Source organism: Acinonyx jubatus, chromosome B3, assembly GCF_027475565.1.
Source record: "Acinonyx jubatus isolate Ajub_Pintada_27869175 chromosome B3, VMU_Ajub_asm_v1.0, whole genome shotgun sequence".
NCBI classification, from domain to species: Eukaryota; Metazoa; Chordata; class Mammalia; order Carnivora; family Felidae; genus Acinonyx; species Acinonyx jubatus.
In genome coordinates this window covers 77,727,720-77,749,258 of record NC_069386.1, presented here as the reverse complement: position 1 = coordinate 77,749,258, position 21,539 = coordinate 77,727,720, and the positions used below count along the sequence as shown (strand labels likewise).

The 21,539-nt window shown below is 33.6% G+C and overlaps 1 long non-coding RNA gene across 1 annotated transcript in view; it reads left to right on the top strand.

Annotated features, from left to right (window-relative positions):
* The window catches only part of LOC113601537 (uncharacterized), a 133,770-nt gene that overhangs the window by 2,746 nt on the left and 109,485 nt on the right, over positions 1-21,539 (top strand). Inside the window, exon 2 of the long non-coding RNA XR_003422828.2 lies at positions 120-284. This is a non-coding gene — a long non-coding RNA (uncharacterized LOC113601537). The remainder of the gene's footprint in view (positions 1-119; positions 285-21,539) is intronic.

The following is a 21,539-nucleotide window of genomic DNA, read 5'->3' as shown; positions in this document are numbered from 1 at the left end:
TACTGATATAATTCTTATAACTGTACAACCATATAATAAGCTTATGTGGGCTGAAGATACAGCTCTTGTGTTTTCTGAGTCCCTTCTCTGTGATTTGTTTTCTGACTTTTCCTTTGGAGGGTGAAGAAATAAGATACTACATGGCTCTGCTTTTTAGTGCATGGATCAGAGACACATCTATGAACAACTGCCTACGCAAATTGATTACTGGGCAATATCATTTCTCAGTTTTTATGGGTAAATGAGTGCTTCTCGTCATGGACCTAACTTGTGCATCAATTTAGGTAAGCATACTGCTGCAGCAGCCTTGAAACTATTGCTCTCTCTGATTGTACCAATTAGCAAATCCTGAACTTTACCACCAGGAAAAGACATAGCTCCACATTTATGAATGCCTGGCTTTTGAGAATTAGAGTAATTATGTCACCAAACCTACCATTGATTTTCAGGTAGACATCTCAATAATTTTGTAAGAGTAAAAACCTTTCCAAAAGCACACTGATATTTTTATAGCAGAAATAATACATAGGGATGAATGCAGTGATTTGATATGTGAGAACATTTAAGAGAGAGAGAGATACTTTACTTGAACAGAATTTACATGTATTTCTGGGCTGAGTCTTTGATTATAAATTTCATGTTGGAGGGTTTTGACTTGTTTGAGAACTTCTGAAATCTGATTTCCTTGAAGGGTGGGGTTGAGACTTCACAAAATAATAAAAAGCATGTGCTATTATTAAAGTATATTATGGGACTATTGTAAAATCATAGACAGTGATAAATTTAAGACATTAAAATTCTCTAAGTTGTAGTTTTAAAACTCACAGCTGTGTCTTACATCCCAGGCCATTCATTGTTTGTGACCAGATCACATATCCTTAACCAAATACACATTAAAAGATTTCTGTTCAAAATTAAACCTGAATTGAATTTAGCACACAGAGCTCTTTAGTTATCCATTAAGGTTTTTTTTCCCATTTTTTTCTTCTTATGGTGTTTTTACAAACAACAAGAATAAGTCAATATTTGTATTTAAAGCAAAATAAATTCAGATATTACAATGGCACGGTTATTCACAATGTTACAGAAACTTGTTTTCCTCCTGTATTATAGTGTCATTGTTTCACTTTGGGTAAGAATCTGAATAATCATTAATACATTCCATGGAATCAAAGATGTATAGGATTATATATTCTAGGTCTCTCATTTTACAAATTATCTTTGCCATGATCTGAATGAATAAGATATTTTTAATGCAAAATTAATACCTGTTTACTTCAGACTTGTTTTGGTAGAAATTTACTATAAATCAGTATTTGACAGCCCTGAGGCTTAAGACATCTTTCAGTATTCGCTCTTTTCATATCTCCCTCCATGTAGTTAAGAAATTATTATGGCTTTGACATGACATCTATGTAGTCATTTTGTAGTATGTAGGTGGGGAAGACATACAGAAATAATATATTTTCCCTTGAAGTATCTAAAAATCACATATTTAGTTGGCAGAACACACACACACACACACACAGAGTCTGCATTTCTTTTAGCTCAGTGAGCACATTTTGAATATATTTGCCCTGAAAAATTTTTCTAGTCCCGGGAATGGTGTTTCATGAACTGATTTTGTCACCTGTACAAGAGAATTATACAAATGTTCTCAGTAAGAAACCAAGTAAATAAGCGTATGATAGGTTATATTCATAAGGTGTTTGTTTATATTATTGTCTTTACTGCGACCACTTTTGTCTTTTTCTTGTATCCCTGTTTATCTTCACTTCTTCAAATATGGCACTTGACTAGCCTTCTGTAACTAAAATACATTTGGAAAGCTAAAGTGTGGACGAGGGTAATTTTGGGGTAAGAGCATAGTACTGTTAATAATGTTGATTTTCTGGCCCCAGAGATCTTTGGGATTGGTAAATTACTCATATGGTAAATTACTGATGCTCCACTTCAAAGGTTTGAGGCCTAAACTCTTCTTCGCTACATCTAAGAAAAGGAAGCCACTGTGTAAGTGGCTGAAGTCTGGAGCAGAAGGTCATCCAATATCACATGTACTTGTTTGGGACCAAAGCATAAGAAAGAAATCCTCCCAAGCAGTGTTAAGTTGTCTTCTGTCTCACTAGTGTGTGCACACAACTTTAACATTAAGGGGAGTCAAGCACAGGTATTGAAAAAGGAAGAGGACTTTTAAGGTGAAATGAGATCTGGAAGTGTTTCAATGTTACCCTAAAGCAGACAGGAGAAAATCTATTTCCAATAGTAAGAACTTTGAGGCTTACAAGTGATGATGCAGAATGAAAAACATGTTTTACAGTTCTAAAATGTGTAACAAGTAATGTGATGGCTCAGGTGAAATGCAATATAATTTTCATAATTATTTAAGCGTGAAAGGCACATAATTGGGTTCATTCACGGTCTTTGAAGTAACAGTGTTGGCCAATGGAAAAACCAAAAAGATATTTGACTGATTTTTTAATATCATGCTATATAAATCTGGGCAAGTCATTTAAACTGTTTAGGGACTACATGGGCACAAAACAAACAAGCTTCTAGCACTCTTAACCTAAGAAGGAATGCAAGATTTGTAATTATTTCAGATGCCTGATGTTTCCATTGTTGTTAGAGCTCTTATGCTTTGAAAGGATATATTCTTTTTGCCATGATAGTTTCATTCATTTACTCATTTGTTCCATCAGAGATATTTATGGAGAACTAACTGAAGAGCCTGACCATCCTTGCTATCAGTTATTCAGAGACTAAAGATAAAGTTCCAGACCTTTAATATATTCATAGTCTGGCGATTGAGGCAGTAAAACAAAGTTAACAACACAACACAACAAGGGTTCTGATAAATGCACACCAACATTTCTATGGGAAGTCAGAGGAGGGGCTTCTAATTTTGCCCCGGAGGGACTGGAGGGCTTCATAGAGAAGGTGATCACTGAACTAGACTGATGGTAAAAATGGGACTACCTCAGTTTCTTGCCAAGAGACCAAAGATGGCCACAGGAGAACTGTTTAGGAGGCCATTGGCTTTAACACATTGTTTTTTTGTGGCTTTAAAAATGTGCATGATTGTGAAGTTCTGCTTTTGCCAATTTGTTCTGGTATTGGGTGTTCTTTCTTCTCTTAAGGGGAAGACAGTAACTACTAAATATGTAACTAATATGACTACTTGCTACATAATCAGTACCTCCGTTTTTTGAATGGTGTGTTTGTGTGCATGTGTGTGCTCATGTGTGAGAAAGTAAAAATAAGTGAATGTGGCCAGGAGACGTTCATGGTATCTGTTGAGATAATAGGAATGATGCTGGCATAATAACAAACTCAAATAGGGAAACCTACCCTCAAATTGTTGTAAATGTTTGATGGGATTCTAGGCCTTTCCAAGAACAGCCAAATATACAAGCTTTCCCGCCCCCCCCCTTTCTATTATAGAATAGAAAGGATTGTGTTAGAAGAATTCTCTTTCTAGTAGGTGTGAAAAAGAAGCAGGTAGCAGGAGGGCTTGGTACATAGAAAATATTTCCAACAAAATCAGAATTTAATGATCTAGGTCAGTGTTTCTCGAACTATAATGTGCATAAGGACCAACTGGAGAACCTGTTAAAGTACAGTAGGCCTAGAGTTGGATTGATGAATTATCGTTTTTTTACCAACTCACAGGTGAGGCTGATGCTGCTGGTTGAGGATCACACTTGAAGAACCTCTAATCTAGACCTGTGCTTCTCAAATTTAATCTGTATATGAATCACCTGAGGATCTTGTCAAATTGAAGATACTGATTCAGTAGGCCTAGGGTGGGTGGGAACATTTGCATTTTGAACACACTCAAAGGTTATGCTAATGCTGCTGGTCTGTGGTTCACACTGTGAGGAGCAAGGCCTTAGGTGATCTCCTACATTATGAGTCCAAGTCATATGACTTGGCCTGGTGATTTCAGAAAATAATAAGATCAAAAAACGACTTCTGGTTCATTTCCTAAGCAAATAATATTGTGTCCTTACCAAAAAGAGCTAATGAAGAATGAATGCATCTTATTGTATACCATAGGAATAGATATTAACAACTCTACTGAGAGATGTATTCCTGAGCTGTTGTTCCCTGTATAAAATACCTGCCTTAGTTACTGTAAAAGCTAGGTGAAACTTAGGTTTCTTATTTTAAGTAGCTTCTATAACTCCCTGGCCTTATATTAAATGCATTATATTTCTCGGATTGTAATAAAGTTGCATTTAGGTACAGAAGGTAAAAATGGATTGGTCTAGTAACTCCAAAAGAAAATCTTAGAAACTGTACACTGTTTAAGTTGTGTTATTTAGCCACAACCCTTGTTTAAAAATTCTGTTTAGTTAGGCAAGTTCTATTTATGTAAAGCAAAGGTCGAGGGGCGGCTAAGTGGTTCAGTAGATTGAGCGTCAGAATTCAGCTCAGGCTGAAACTCAAGGCTCTTGAGTTCAAGCCCCACGTTGGGCTCTGGGCTGACAGCTCAGAGCCTGGAGTCTGATTCGGATTCTGTGTCTTCATTTCTCTCTTCCCCTCCCCTGCTTGTGTTTTCTCTCTCTCTCAATAATAAATAAACATTAAAATTTTTTTAAAAATATATGGCAAAGATTGAATTAAATCTAGTGAAATAAGCCAGAAAATATACTTATTTTTGATCAAATAACAGTCTCTGGTGGATTATATGGATGTGGGTGTCAAAGAGCCTTACTGGTAGGTGTTGGTTGTCTTCCACCTCCATTTTCTCAATAATTGATAAATCTCCATTCCCTCTCTTCTGTGTAGCCCTTTTAAAAAATAGAGGTGTGAAATAGTGGTTATGGTAGTATAGTAAGGGATTTGAAGTAGAAATTTCCAAGAGATCATTCAAATAAAAATGCAAGAAATAGCATCTGTATTATATACTTTGGCTAACTTTGAGTGATTTTAGGCATCCGAGGGATGCATTGGTTTCTATTCTCCTTATGCCCCTCCCATTCACAAATTTTCAAGTGATATGATAGTGTTAAATTCATTGACTCAACAGTTTGAGTAAATTTCTCAATTCTCAGTTTATTTATTTTTTTGGTGGACTTGATCAAATATGTGTAACTGATTATGTTAATGCAAATGCCCAAACCCTCAGCGAAATAAATGTAAATATACTTGAAGTAGTAGTGTAATTTTTAATATTTCTTTTTGTCTGTCCTAGGTGATTTTTGTATTATCATTTCCAAGGCTAAATGATTATCTTAACAAAATGATTATCTTTAATTGATGTTTAAGTGCTTTTGTCATTTCTACTTCTTCCTGTTTCCCAAGTATATTAATTTCTGATCCACTTACCAAAGTGGACTATTTCAAGAAAAAATTTTACTTGCAGGATATTTGACTTCTTAAAATACCACACTCGTGTCTTAATATCTAACCAAATGAAGTTGCAAACAATGTGATTTTAAAATGGAGATGTTTGGGCTGGAAGGGCAGTGGTTCTTAATCTTTTAGGAAATATCTCTTTACAGAAAATGCTCAGTAAGTACACACAGAGAAATTTTGCATACAAAGTAGTGCGTATTTGCTGGCCTTTTGAAGGAAAATTAACAACTCTGATCTTGATAATTGAGGTGAAGTTAACAAAAATGCCATCTTGTTTTCTTTCTTACATAGACCTTGAAACCAGATGGATCAATAGACTGTTTTTCTAAATACATCATTTTGTTTTTATTGCGTAAACCTTGCCTTACAAATAAGCCTTTATACTGATTTGTAACATGGAAGCAAGTGGACATCTGGCTTCTGTGAAAAATATGATTCACTCATTTGCATTTTTAAATTCCATTCATTCCATTTTTAAATTGTTCACTTGTCCTCTTTGCTCTTTCTAAAAGCAACTCTTCTTAGCTCTCTTCAATTTTAAATACCCACAGAGTTTATGTTACTTACAATCCAGATCATCTCTTTAAAATTTTTAAGTGAAAATCAATATTCAAGGCTCACAGCATGTGTAAACCCATAGTATCCAGGTAAGTGAGAAGTTCATTGAAAACCAGTAAGGAATTTGGATGACAAACATGAATTTACCCCTAGTACTTTATAATGGTCTTGGAGGACTTTGAAATATCTTTCAAAGGCCATTTAAAGAAATTCAGGGTCTAAATACTAATAAATAATTAATTCTTCCTGTTGGTTGTATATAGAAAAATATTTTGGGTACATAAAGGTGTTTGTGTCACTAATGATATCCTGTAAATAAATCCTGGGAGGAAAGATAATAATGCTATTCAGTTGTTAATAAAATATTGTTTCTGGCAATAGGTTTTGTGAATAAAAATTGAAAGTATAAGAATTTGAAACCTGCAACATTCATTCATTAACTTAAAGACTAGTCCTTCCTCTTTATAGTAACAAATCCAGAATCTAATAATTTTCACAATGTTGAAACCTCATAATAGCTGACAGCAGAATAACTTGAGTTCCATTCCAATTTTAAGTATCTCCTGAATATTTTATTCTTTATCTTAAATAATTAGCCTGTATGGAATCCTAGCATTTTAAAATGATAGTGTTGAATATTTAAATAACGTTAGCTCTTTGCATGTTGTCTATTTCCCTCAAATCCACTGGTTATGTCCTAGAAGAAAATGTGTGTGTGTGTGTGTGTGTGTATGTGTGTGTAAATGAAAAGATTTTCTTCCAGTTGAATGGAATAGCTGATGGATCTAAGAGTAGGTAATGGAAATAGATAATCATGATAGGCAAAGATGAGAGAATGAGGGAAGTTAGCCCATTATTATCGTCAGCTGTGAATTTTGGACTCGATTCTGAAAGTACACCAGAAGATATTGCTCTTCTAAGAACATCAACAACGTGAATTTTAAGGAGATTTGCTTAGGGAACATGTAGAATGGACCTTACAGGGGTAGAGATGGGAAACTGAAACCAAGAAGACCTCGTAGCTGAAGTTCTCAAGCTCCATACTAGCTACTGTCTAGCATACTAACTACTGGGCTAGCATACTGTCAATTATAATTCATGTTTCATTGCGGATGTTCTTTGCTAACATCATATAATTCAGACAATTTTGAAAGAACATACTGGGATTGAAATTAGGAAAAGTGAATTTGGTTAAATTTTCCAGCGTGGATTTCACGATAGCTATCATGTTGAATGAAGTCATGTTTCCATGTAGGGTTTGGTGCCTATAATTGGGCGGGGGCCGGGGGTGGGGGAGGAATAAACGCTTATTTTAATGACTTGGTCCACCTAACTGTGAGAGAATGAGAGCCCTTTTCCTGAGGCAACATAAACCAGTTTGAGACAAACTGGAGAATTTTAGAGGCTAGATTCATAGATGTAGACCACTCCTAGAATTAACTACCCACTAAAGAAGTTGATCCCTAGAGATAGCCTGGAACATAATCAGATAGACTAACATGATTCTGGTGAGGTAAGACAAATTGGTCCCATAAATCACATCAGAAATAACTCTTTTGTTTTGAGGAGGATGAGATGTACTGTCGTCAGGACACCCACCAGATCTTTTGAGGCATTGTTACTACTTTCATATATATTGCGTGGAAGTTTAATGTGGATGTAACAATGTTCATTTCCTTTAAGAAAAAGAAGCAGTCTACCTCTCACTCCCACTGATGCCGCTGTCAGAATTCTGGATCAGGGGACACATTCTCTCTCTTTAAAGGAAATTTAGCTGCCCTCTTAGTGGGAGAGAGTAGAGCTACATAAGGTGTTGAATGCCGATTAGCATGTCAGTCAGGCTGTCTATCTGATATAATCAGAAGAATTGAGGGAGTCTTGAAAAGAAAGGTGTGGAGAGAAATGCGGACAGCTGTCCAAAGCATTTTGTGTCTGGAACAAGTGTTCATGGACTTCTCCACTGAAGGCGATATTAAAAGCTAGTTTCTGAAAAATGACTGGTGGAGTCTGTGTCTGGTAGATTAGGTCAAAGGAGAAATTGGATGTTTGAGTTTGCAGTTCACAAAATAAGTACGGAATCAATCAGTTCTCTTTTAGTAAAAACCCTTTTTAATAGATGGGTTTGGGCTGTGTTTTTGGTTCATTCTGCCTCACTTGTTAGATGGGATAATGGTATTACCTCCTACTCACTTGGTAGTTATGTAGCCATGATACAATAAGATAATTACTTCTAAATATAATTTTTTATATTTTAAGGGAAAAAGTACAAGAATGTGAAATTCTAAGGTATAAGCATTGCATGGAACTTCATAGTGCCTTTCACATGGAGTTATTGTTATAGAGGTATTTATAAGTAAACGTCCTTAACTTCTATTTGTCATTAGTAAATCTGAAGACCAAAGTCTTCATGAAGCCAATATAGAACCCACAGCTATGGTACAATTTCTTTATTGGTATAACAAATCAGTAAAGAACATGAAAAGGCAAAGCTTTTTTCTCTCTTATTTTATTCCAGTATAATTAAGTACAGTATTGTATCAGTTTCAGCCCTACAACATAGTGATTCAACAATTCTATACATTACTCAGTGCTCAACACAATGTGTGCTTTTAATCCCCTTCACCCTCCCCACCTCCCCTCTGGTAACCATCAGTTTGTTCTCTATAGCTCAGAGTCTGTCTTTCGTTTGTCTCTTTTTCCTTTGGTTGTTTGTTTTGTTTCTTAAATTCTACACGTGAATAAAATTATATGGTATTTGTCTTTGACTTATTTCACTTAGCATTATACCTTCTAGATCCATGTATGTTCTTGCAAATGAAAAAAATTTCATCCTTTTTAATGGTTTAGTAATATTCTATTATGTGTATGCATATATATTTGTGTATATATATATATATGTGCATACATACATATGTGTACACACACACACACACACACACACACACACACACATATATATATATATATATATATATATATATATATATATATATATATTGGGTGCACATATCTTTTTGAAATAGTGTTTTTGGGGTCTTTTTGGTAAGTACCCAGTAGTGGAATTACTGGATCAAGTGGTAATTCTATTTAAACTTTTGAGAAACCTTCATACTATTTTACACAAATTTGCCTTTGCACCAACAGCACATAGGGTTTCTCTTTCTCCACATTTTTGCCAACACGTGTTGTTTCTTGTGTTTTTGATTTTAGCTATTCTGACTTGTGTGAGGTGACATCTCATTGTGGTTTTGATTTCTATTTCCCTGATAATTAGTGATGTTGAGCATGTGTCTGGTTTCACATGATGTTTTCATGTGTCTGTCGGCCATTTGTATGTCTTCTTTGGAGAAATGTCTTTTGAAGCCTATTTTCATTACTATGTAATTATTTGTTTTGTGTCAAGTAAATTTTCATTGAAGTTAAACACATGTTCAAACATGCACAGATGTAAGTGTACGGAGTATTGAATATTTGAACAAAGTGAACACATCCATGTAACCCCCAATGATTTAAAGGAATAGAACACTATTAGCATATAAGAAATTCACTTTTGTCCCATCTTACCACTAGCCCCCAACGAAATCACTTTCTTAATTCCTGTTTGTTGGGTTGATTTTATGTTGTTGACCTTTATTATTAGTAGTAACATATGGTATATACTTTCTTGTACCCATGCTATAAACAAATGTGTAATTGCAGTTCATTTATTTTCATTGCTGTAGAGCATTTCATTGCATGAATATCCCCCAAAATCATTTATCTTTACTTTGATGGACATGGTTGTTTCCAAATTTTGGCTTCTTTTGATCTTCTGATATGTATTTTGGATACATAACTGGACTTTTCTGTTAAATATGTATCTATCTAGAAGTGGAAACACTGAGTAAGGTATGTTCAGCGGTGGTGGATTTGACCAAACAGTTTTCCAAAGTGATTGTGCCATTTCATGATTGCACCAGCAATGTATGATGTATTTTCAGAGTTTGGTGTTATACTCTTTTTAATGTAAGCCATTTTGGTGGGTAGGTAGTGATATGACATTGTAATTTTAATTTGTCCTCTTTTGACAACGGATAAGTTTTGACCACTTTCCCTGTGTTTACTGGCCATGGGATATTGTCTATTATGAACTATTGGTTGCCCATTTTTCTTTTCTCTTTTTAAACCTTTTCCTTATGGTTTTGCAGTACTTGGTATATTCTACACATATGTCATTTTGTGAGATAAAAGCTTTCCAACCATTTTTTCTGTCTAAAGTTTGCCTTTTTCACTTTCTTACTGATGTCTTTGGATTAATATAATCTTTTAATTTTAATGTAGTCTTTTCCTTTATGATGAGCACATTTTGTGTCCTGTTACAGATGTCTTTACCACAGGGATGTGACAGTATGGTCCTATTTGGGGGGAAATTATACTTTTACCTTTATTTTTATATCTATGGATCATGTGAATTTATTTTTGCATATTCTATAGGGTAGGAATTGGTTATAATTTTTTCCTTATGTATATTCATTTGGCCCAATGCCATTTACTGAAAAGACACATCTTTCAATTTTGCAATTCACTGTCACCTTTTTCATAAACCAAGTGTATGTGTAGATTGTCATTAGATTCTTTTTTATTTAAGTTTCCTTGTGCTCTACACTGTCTTAATTGTACTTTTTATTGAGTCTTGATTTCTAGTAATGTATATCCTTTGATTTTGTTATTTTTCTTATCCCTTTGAATTGAAAATTATGTTGCCAATATACACCTTTAAAAATGTTTGCTAGATTTTTGATTGGGAAAACATCAAATCTATGTATCACTTTTAGGAGAAATGCTATGCTTTCAACATTGTATTCTTCTTATGAACGTGGTAGTTTTAATAGTCTCATTTAGTTTCTCTCAATTCTTTTAGTTTTAATAGTCTTATATTTATAAAGTTTTAGTAGTTTTAAAATTTTAGTCGTCTTCTTTAATTTCTCTCAGTATTCTGCAGTTTTATGGGTAGAGGTCTTATACATATTTTGTTAGATTTTTTTTCTTTGGCATTTGCTTTTTGAGATGCTATTGCAAATTGTATCTATATTTTTAGAATTTCATTTTGCAATTGTCAATGGTCTATACAAATACAATTTATATTTTTATATTGACCATTTATGTAGTTCACTTGCTTAATTCATTTAAAATTCTGATTTTGTTTAGTTTTACTATAGAAGACTTTGGATTTTATACAGTTATGTCATCTGTAAATGATATTATATTTCTATTTTTAAGCCTTATATCTCTTATTTCTTTTTCTTCCTTATCACTCTGACTAGATGTTGAACAGAAGAGGCACTAATGGACATCTTTGTTTCTTTCTCTGTGTTGTGTGGGCAGGGGAAGTTTGTATGTTTTACTACAACACATGATATGTGCTATAGGTTTTATATAGGTACCTATTAACAAATTAAGGACATTTAGTCTGTTCCTAAAAGTGTACTTTTTAATTTCCTAAAATCTGTGGACTTTTCACTTATCTTTTTAAAAAGTTGTTTTCTAATCTAATAGTAATAAAGTCAGAGGATACACCATGATTTCACCTCTCTAGAATTTGTTGGACATACACCAACCTTGATAAAAACGGCATCTATTTTGTTATACATTCTATGTGTACTTGAAAGAATGTTCTAAATGATTCAGTTAGGTCAAGACTATTTATTTTCTTGCTAAGTTCTTCTATATCCTTACTGTTATTTTGTCTGTTTATTATATTATTACTAAGAGAGGTATTAAAACCTCCCATTATGACTTTTGTGCATTTTATATTTCTGTCCACCTTATTTTGCTTCGTATATTTTACAGCAATGTCAGCAGATGTATATAAATTTAAAATTGCTGTATTTTCCTAATGTATTAACGCTTTTATCATTAGAAAATGCTCCTTTTTATCTCTAGCAGGATTATGTACCTGAACATCTACCTTGTTATCTGTCAGTATAGCCACACTAGTTTTCTATTTCTTTGTATTTGTAAAGATACATGGTTTTTGTCCTTTACTTTCAACCATTTTGTGAATTTAAGGACATTTTTAATAGCATAGAGCTGGGCTTTTTTATTTTTTAATCATCAGATATTTTTGTTTTTAAAATGGCATATTTATTCCATTTATGTTTAATGTAATTGCTGACACACTTGAGTTTATAATTACTATCTTACTATTTATTTCTTGCTTACTTCATCATTTTCATTTTACTTTTCTTTCTTTCCTTATTTTGCACTAATCAAATATTTTTATCAATCTATGTCCAACCTCCCCAATCTCCAGGCTAGTTTGGTAATTATACCTAACTTTTTAAACATTGTTTACCCTATAGATTATAACTCACATCTTTATTCTATGATCATCTGTTTTAAATTTATACTTTTACTACTTCCCAGACCATGCAAGGTACACAGAACACTTTATCTCCATTTACCCATTTTTGTGATTTTTGTCTTATTTCCATCAAATATTTTAATTTTAAGTATATTTTAAATGACAAAATAGATTCTTTTCACATTTTTGATATGTGTATATGTTTGTGTAAACAAAGATACATTTTCCATTGCTCTTTATTCTTTGCATTTTTCTCTTTGTTTCTGGATTCATTTTCATTCTGCTCAAAGAAATATTTTACTCTTTCATGTAACTACTATTCTGAATAATCTTAGTTTCTGTATTTTTATTTCAGCCTCATTTTTTGAAGGATATCTTACCTGGGTATAAAATTTTAATTTAATAGGTTTTTTTTTTTATTTTCCTCTCAGCACTTATTTCTGGTTTCCTTTTTTTCCTCCACTTCTTTGAAAGTAATGGATTTTTCACCCATTGGGTACTCTTAGGGTTAAACTCTTTATCTATGATTTTTACATGTTTTATGTTGAGGAAACTCAGTGTGATACTCTTTGAATTTACCCGCTTTGGGTTTATAAGACATCCTGGGTTTGTCTTTGCAGTTTTTCCTCAGTATTGAAAAATTTTTAGTAATAATTGCTATAATATTGCCTTTGCCACATTTTTCCTCTTTTCTCTTCAAAGACTCAAACTGCATATATGTTAGACCTTTCTAACCACAATCCACATGTATCTTATGATCTTATCTGTACTTTCCACTCATTTTATCCTCCATGCTTCTGTTGGGATATTTTCTACTGATGTGTCTTCCAGGTCTAAGAGCCCTCCTTGAGCTCTTTCCAAACCATTGTTAAGCCTATACTTTGAAATCTAAATTTAAGTTAATATAATTTTTAGATCTAAATCTAAATTTTTATGTCTAGAATTTTTATTTAATTCTTTTTATATGTTCCCATCGCATGGTAAGATTTTCTGGCTTGTTTCGTTTTTTGAACATATTGATCTATTTGTCTTAAATTCCATGTCTCATAATTCTAATATTTGTGTCACCTATGGTTCTTTACTGTTGTCTATTTGTTCCTTTGATAATTTTTCTTCAATACGACTGTAATTTTTATTGAATCCTAGATATGTGTTTGATTGTAGGAACTGATTTCTGTTATCTCATTCCAGAGAGGATTCATCACATCCTCTGGCAAGTAACAAAAGGATAGAAAATACCAATCTAATGATGAATTGAGCTGACTGGAGGTTGATTTGCTGTCTTTGTAATGATTGGTCTTCCTCTTATTCATCCCTTTCCAAAGATAGCTTTCCAAGGTTTTCAACTGAGAGGTTTCCCTGGGCCATGAGAATGCCAGCACTCTGTCCTATTTTATATTTTCATTCTACGTGGCTTCCTAGTGTAATGAAAAATGCAGATTTATTGGTAACTTCTGTGAAGAGAAGAGATTCTTCCTTTCTGGGGGGACTCTAGAGTCCTCAGATATCTGCCTGTCTTGATAGCACAAAACTTTAGTTTTTGCCTTCTCAGCAGGTAGAAGCTGGCCTCTACCTGCTTTCTCATCTCCTTGCCCTAAGACAAGAATTGCATATACCATGATAGAAAAAGAAATATTTAAAAAATTGGGTTTATCTTGGTACATTCCTTTTTCTCCAAAGGTTTGTTCGTCAAACCTTGGTTGTGTCAGCAACTCTCCAGTACCTGCAAGCTTATGTCTTTTCATGTTATCCAGCTTTTCCTAATTGTCTTCAGCAAGATCCTTGATCTATTATAAACTGCTTCATGGTATTTGGAAGTGAGAGTAACTTCTTGTGTATTTTTTAAGAAATAATGATATTAGCCAATGTTGAATGACATTTTGCATTTTAACAATTTGTTTTAAAATAAATTATTCACAATTCTATATCACTTTGTATTATAAGAAGTTCCAATAACTTTTGAGCATCCTTTCTTGAGTATGTATATTGTGAATATGAATTAATATAGCTTTCCATTATGATTTAAAATATATGTGTTATATGCTTTACAAGCCTCATTGTGCTTTCAGATATTAATATGTCAGAATTTTCATACGTGGCACTTTAGTTGTAAAATGATAACAAAATAGGAGGAAAAGCATCCCTCAGGACACCACAATAGTTGGTCCTTGAGGGACAAGTATTTGTAGGTGTTTTAAAATAGTCAATAATTAAATTCTCTTGAATGAAGTTCAAGAAATCAATTTAGTAATATAATGAACCCTGAGTATTGTTAGAATGGATTTTGATTTTTAGAATTGTAGCTTTCAGTTAGTTAAGAATTGATACAAGTATTAATCTAAAGGATTTCATGAGTGAGGTGAGGCCTATAATCCCCTACTCAAGGGCCAGACATTAGGAAAACCCTATTTTTACATGAAAAAATTTTGGAACTGCCATGTTTAGCACCTTTCTCCCTTCTGACATTGCATAATCACTGTATGCACAAAAGGCCCCTCACACATAGTCAGTCAAAACTATGGCTGTTCTTTCCTCTGTATTTTAGTATATTCATTCTCACGGAGGTCTAATTCCATGTTTTCCTTCCCAGTCTCCCATGTAATTTTACCTGAGCTATATGTCATACACTTGAGGACTGTACTATCAAATACTTGGTCTGATAAACTGATATATAAAAATAAGACAGATGTTTCAAGTGAAAAGCTTTAAACATCTCAGTCGAAATACTTCATTATAATAGTTCTTGAATAAAATAATCTTAATTGTATTCCATTATATGTACATTTTCAAAGAAAAAAATCTCTTTTTTTTCAGTAAGCATTTGGGTGAGTTTTTAAACCACAGGTTTCTGGTTATAAACATATATATTTGAAAAAATTCTAAAGATTTTTTCCCTCAAGCCAATTCAAACCTGAAGGATATAGTATAATAACTATCATAGTAATTAAGATACTCTTTTGCCTTGAAACTTTCTTTCAACCAAGATAGCATCTGGTTTTCTTTATTTTGACAATTGCAGTTTTCCAGTTTCAGGACTTTTTTACATTATCCTTCAAATTAAGGGTGCATAGTGTCTGCCAGTTTTCATGGTTTGCAAGTATAATACCCATTGGATGTTTTTATTGGAAATTACAGATTTTTGTTTTATACACTAAGTTTTTAGGAAAGATACAATTTGTAAATCCATGAAAGAACGAATCCATTTCCATTCAGGTCTCTAAATTATTTCATTGCCTCTGTTCTACAAAGATACATTTGTCTCAAGGACATTCAAGGAGGCATTAGAAAACAAACAGTGTATGTGTTGCCACTTATATGTAAAAACAGTTTTGAAGAGATTTTATATGATTCGGGGAAAAAAACATAAAAAGGGCAATGGAAGTATTATTATATTGCTCATGGCCTTTATCCTCAAACTTTGTTGTCTTAATATTATCATAAGCCTTATTTTCAATTACTCTTTTTGTATAAATTATTGACAGCATACTAGTATCACTGTGATTACATTATTATTCTCTTGTATATATCATCAAACACCTTACTACTTTATGGGACTCTAAATGGTGTTAATATAAAAACGTTGTGACTTCAAAACATTGAAAATTCCTGGTCTAGCTGTTATAACACCATGTCCACAAGATATAGCTATATGCCTGTTTTATACTGCACTTATGTTTAAATTTAATGCCAACATTTCATTGCTAAGAAACATGTTAAATGGGGATGGAGATGCCATATTTATTGAAGGGCACATCTACATTGGCAGGTGTTTTCTGAATTAAACATTTGTTTCAGATAATATTTTATTCAGGAGCATCTTATCAGCCAAAATGTTTTCTCTCTTTTTTTTTCAAGTTTTGAAAATTCCAGTTTCCTCACCCCATATTCTAAGCTGGAAATGTTTGGGAAGAAATATTCTTTTCCTTTGGTCCCAAATGCTTCGAAACTCTTATTTCCTCAGTGAAAATCTTCAGTCCAGGGCTGGTATTCACACAGAATATTTCAGCTCTTCAGACATTGAACTTTATTTCCCAAATGTTTTTCTTTAAAAATAGGCTTTTCAATTGGAGGTCTCATTTGAAAATTTCTTGAAATTATTATAAATTTGAAAGACTTATGTAAGTGTACAGGTTAAGGTGAAGGGACTGAAAAAATACCATTTAGAATATGACACTTGCCTAAGACAATTTTCATAGTACTCTCAGAAAAATGAGTGATGGAGTTCTCTAAGACACTGACTGCTGACAATGTCTGGAATTAATACATTTAATTCCAAATCTGTGCAATTTGACCTTAATTTTTTGTGAACAAAAGTTACACTTTGCACTAATTTGCATTGCTGCTACTTTCATTTTAAATTGGAATTTTTTATCACCATCCATCTGTAAGATACCTCCTGTTACTAATTTCTGACGTGGATTCCCTCATTAATATGAGATTCACAATTGCATAGATTAAGTTATCTGATCATATCTGGCTCATCCCATGTTGTATCATTCTGTTCCTATATTTGATAGATAGTGATTTAACAGCGACAATGTTAGTATATAAAGACAATGAGTCAGATACTAATATTGGAGGATTAAATTTTAATATATCTGTTGACATTTTATTTTACAGGATTTAAAATTATTAGGTGAAATTTTTTCTTAGACATTTTAATAGAATAGAAAACATGAATTTTGTATTTTGTGATTTTATAATAAAGATTTATATTTAAACAGTGTTAAAATGAGAACCTAAATGGTTTTCTAATTAAATATTATGCACATCTGAGTAAGACAGAGTTCTTTCTTTTCTCTTTATGAATAATCATTCTGAAAGCTGTTTAAGTGAAAGAAATTTGTTTCTGATAACAACTTTCACAAGTACATGAAACAATATAGGATTTTTTTTAAGAATGTTTGGAAATCAAAAGGTTGAGTTAGTGAGAGTAAGAATATACGGCCCACAGAAAATCTTAATACTCTTAATTGGTTGTTTACATCAGGAACAAAGAAACAAAACTTCTCACCAAAACATATGAGTGCAGTGAACTGAAGATCCTTTAAGAGCTGGATTTGATAGCTTTGTTAAAGCACTGATAGAGATGTCAAAAATTATCTTCATAATCTCAGATTTCATTCTACCTGAATTAGCCAATGCTGAGATTTGAGTCCACTTGGAAACTTTCAGCATCTGTGTCTTTATTTGAGCATCTCTAACTATTAAAAACTATATCTTTAATATCAGTGATAATTTACTGAAGGTTTAAAAAAGACTCTTGCTGCTCTTTGGTTCTAGTAATTATAATAAACCCTACATAAGGTTGTGCATTTTTAATCTCTATCTTTCCTCTCACCTGACCCTTAGTGCCTACGATTGGGGCTGCTTTTTCCCTGACCTTCTCAGTGTGTTAGTCCTGAGGTTAAACTTGCCCTTTGACTACTGCTTCTTAGAAATTATGTGTTTCTTTTCTCTTCTGGAAAATAAGGATGACAGTGACCATCTGCCTTTCCAATTGGTCAGACAATAAAGGAAATAATCTTTGTGAAGGTGCCGAGATCAGTGCCTTGTACACAGAAGGTGCTATTACATTTTGACTCTCTTATCATCTATTCTCTTCCTACTAAACCTCTCTCCACATGATAAGAATTGCTGGTGGCCTGGGTAAGGAGATCTTTTGGAGCCAGTAGTTGTTTGGTGCTCATGTTATGTGGTGACTGCCTACCCCAATAGACTTTTCCCTGTTGTTGACAGGACCCTCTGTCAACCTTCTGTATATTTCTTGCTGTTTGACTTAATTGGGACTCGAAGCCTAAACTGTTTTTGAGGCTATAAACCATTCCTAATAGCATACAAAGTGAAGAGAAGGATTGAAAAACTCAATAAAAAATAGCATGAGAACTTGGGTGACCACTGAGTTTATGACAGAAAAGTGGAAAGAACTCTGGCTGAGTGGTCAGAGCCCTTTGCTTTTTCCTAGTTTTAAGTGTGGCATGCTAGTAGGCTACTTTAACTTTTTATTAATCATTTGTATGACCTCAGTTTTAAACTATATTCTGTGCAAAGATTTTTCTAGTATAATGAGATACTATAAGAAAATATTCTCAGTGCATTTGAAAACCACTGTATACTGTGCCCTGCACCTCACAAATCCAATCTTATAGAGTCACAAAATGGCATGAACAGAGTCTGTGAGCTCCTGGAAAATGAGTTTGCTTAAGATTACCTAATAAAGTGTCCTCTACAAATTAGTATTTTCTAAATCTCATTCTGAAAGATATTGGACAGCTTTAGTGAGAAAGCTAACTTTAAGAACATGATAATCCTCATATCTTAACTAGCCATGCTGAGAGGAATACATATCATCAAACCTTTAGATTATCTATTAAATCCATTTCCCTAAAAAAGGTGTCACTTTCAGGTCTTTTTGTCTTATTTAGAGTCACAAAATGGCATTGATTATTGTTGGCAGTTAAGCAAGAGTAAAGGTAGCCTGTCCTCATAGAACACCTATATCTTTTGGCCTTAATTTTAGAATATGAGATGTGTTATTACAAAAAAGCTATTACTAATTCCCACATTTTAATGGATTTTTTCTCTTTGTGAATTAAATTTAATTTCTTATCGGCCTATATTAATTTAGCCGACTCAATAAACTCATATTCCATGTCTTCCATTTATAATATATGGTGCAGGAATGCCTGCCTTACGGCTTGTTTGGGACACTTGGGACAGCAAGCAAAAGTTCATAAAGGTTAAGTGCCATACCCTTTGGCCCATGATGTGTTGAAGAACCTGGGGGGTAAATTCATGCGCTGGCACATGGGTAGAGGCAGAGTGACTGAAGGGATTCCTGACCTTTCTCTGCCAAACACAGCATAGGCCCCTTTGCCCTCTCAGTGTCCCATTTCCTCATGTGACAAATGAGGTATGACTAAATCCCAGCCATTTCTCAAGTCCTTTCACGTTCTAATCATCCAAAGAACTCTTCAGTTAGTTAATAATTCCTTTTCATCATAGTAGAGCCGTACAGCATAATTTTGATCACAGTTATGCAAAGCTAAGTGAAGCAGAATTAATTAATAGGCATTTCATATTTTCTATGTCAAATAGTTTTGTAGAGGAGAATGAGCCCTGGAATAGGTGTCACAGACCTATTAGTGTGGGGGTATGTGTGATGCCCAGATTAAGAAGGAACAAACAAGTATAGAAAAGAAGAAAAAAAAAGAAGAAGAAAAGAAAAAAGAAAAAGAAAACAAATTGGAGAAGAATGTGAAGGAAGGTGACTATGGCCTGACCAAGGGTTTTGTAGAAGGGGGACTATAATTTGTATTTGTGCTAGAAGGAGGTTATGCAAAGTGCTGAGCTGAAGGAATGTGTAAAGTGTGTATAGTGATGAAAGGTGAGAGTTTGGTTTGAAAGAACTGGTGGGAATGGAGTAATGACTGGGGCATGTTTTCAGTCTAAGTGACAGAAAAGTAGGTAAGTGTAGTTTTTGCTATTTCTGACCTGCAAGGATGAATGATATACATATGCCAAATAATGGAGAAAACAGATTTAGGTTCAATTTTGAGTTTTAGAGGGGTTATCAAAATAAATACTGCATTATTGCACAGAAAGTTATAGTAAACAAATAAGTACCTTACTCCTTTTTTAAAAAATGCTTGATTGTTAAATATTAAACTTGATATTTGGATTAGCATGGCTGTCAAAATGTTCTCTGTCCTAGAGGTATTTAGGCATTTTGTGAGAGCATATACCATTTTCAAGGGTAGCTTTTTGATCAATACTGCAGAAATACTAAACATATAGGAGAAACATATATAATTTGTTGATATACAAGCCAGAAAATTATACTAATGGCTTTAATTTACATTCTACCCTAGCCTCCTATTTTACAGGCAGAAAATTTTTGCTTCCTTTAATTGCACAAGCAATTAGCCATTTACACTCTCAAAATTAAGAGAAAATGGCTAATTGCATATGCAATATCTGTGCCCACTCCTAACAGTGGCTACAAACAATCCTGCTACCAAAATGAAAGCCAGGGATAAAAAGGAGGCCCCGAGTCATTGCCCTTTTTGAAGCTTGGAACATGATTTGCTCATAACTTCAGTGGCTTTGAAAGTTCTACATTTTTTTGACAGATGTAAGCATTAGCCTGTAGTGCTCCTTACGATCTGAAGTACAAATTATTATCATTTAAATAAAGTGGAAATGGTGACAAATTCTGAACAATTTTATTATAAGATACATTATATTTGAAAATTTTCTCTGTAGTATTTTAGACTGCTCGTGTTGGAAATTTAATATGAGTGCCTGATTTTTAAAGTTAGATTTTCTACTCTTAAAGCCCACCCAGAATTTGACTCTAGTCATTTTACACCTTTTCAAATGACACACAAATATTTACAGACCCCGAATCACACAGGAGTTCCACTAAACAGAGTACATCCACAGAAATTTCTGCAGAGGTGAACAAAGGATGAGTTAGTGTCATACCATCCAAAATGTCTATTCCATTTGTATATCCCCGAGTTGATGTTGCTTTTTCCTCCCTAAAATATGTAAAATATGCTTCCTGTGTTCAATGTCTATCTTTCAAAGTAAGAGTTTGGAAGAAAACCGTGTCTATTTGCTACTGAATGTTTCCATTCAGTGTCCCCCAGTAAGAGAGAAAGACTTTTGAAAGACCCTTACCCAAGTTGGACAGCCTCCGTGTAGTCATCAAATTCAGCTATTTTTTTGAAAAAAAATCATTAATAACAGCTGTTAAACACAAAGATTCGTGAGATTAAATTTTGCGGTAACCACATACCCCAAATCCCTCCTTTTGCTAAATCTATTTAGAAGTCCCCAGGAGTAGCTGAGCACAGCCAACTAACTCTCAATTCTACTTTACTCCCTCAGTCTGATATTCTAGCCATTATTTTTGTTGTTTTTCAAAAAATCTAACTACCCTTGCACTTATGTCATAAAAATTCTGCCTTTTTTTCCCTTTTTTAATATTTGTATTCAAGACAAACAACAGGAGGTTGAAATCAGGCCATTTAAAAGAAACATCTGCTGACATTTATTCATATGCTACATGTTCCACTTTCATCATTGAATGTAATGATAAACACACATTCCAGTCAATAATGGCAATTCCCAGCCAAGCTTTACAAATGGTCTCTTTAACACCTAAATTGACAGCTCGGGAGATTTTGAGATAGAAGCTAAATATGGTACATTTGGACACTGTTTGCCTAAGTCTAGGATGTCTTGAAGACTTTAATAAGCAGACATACAT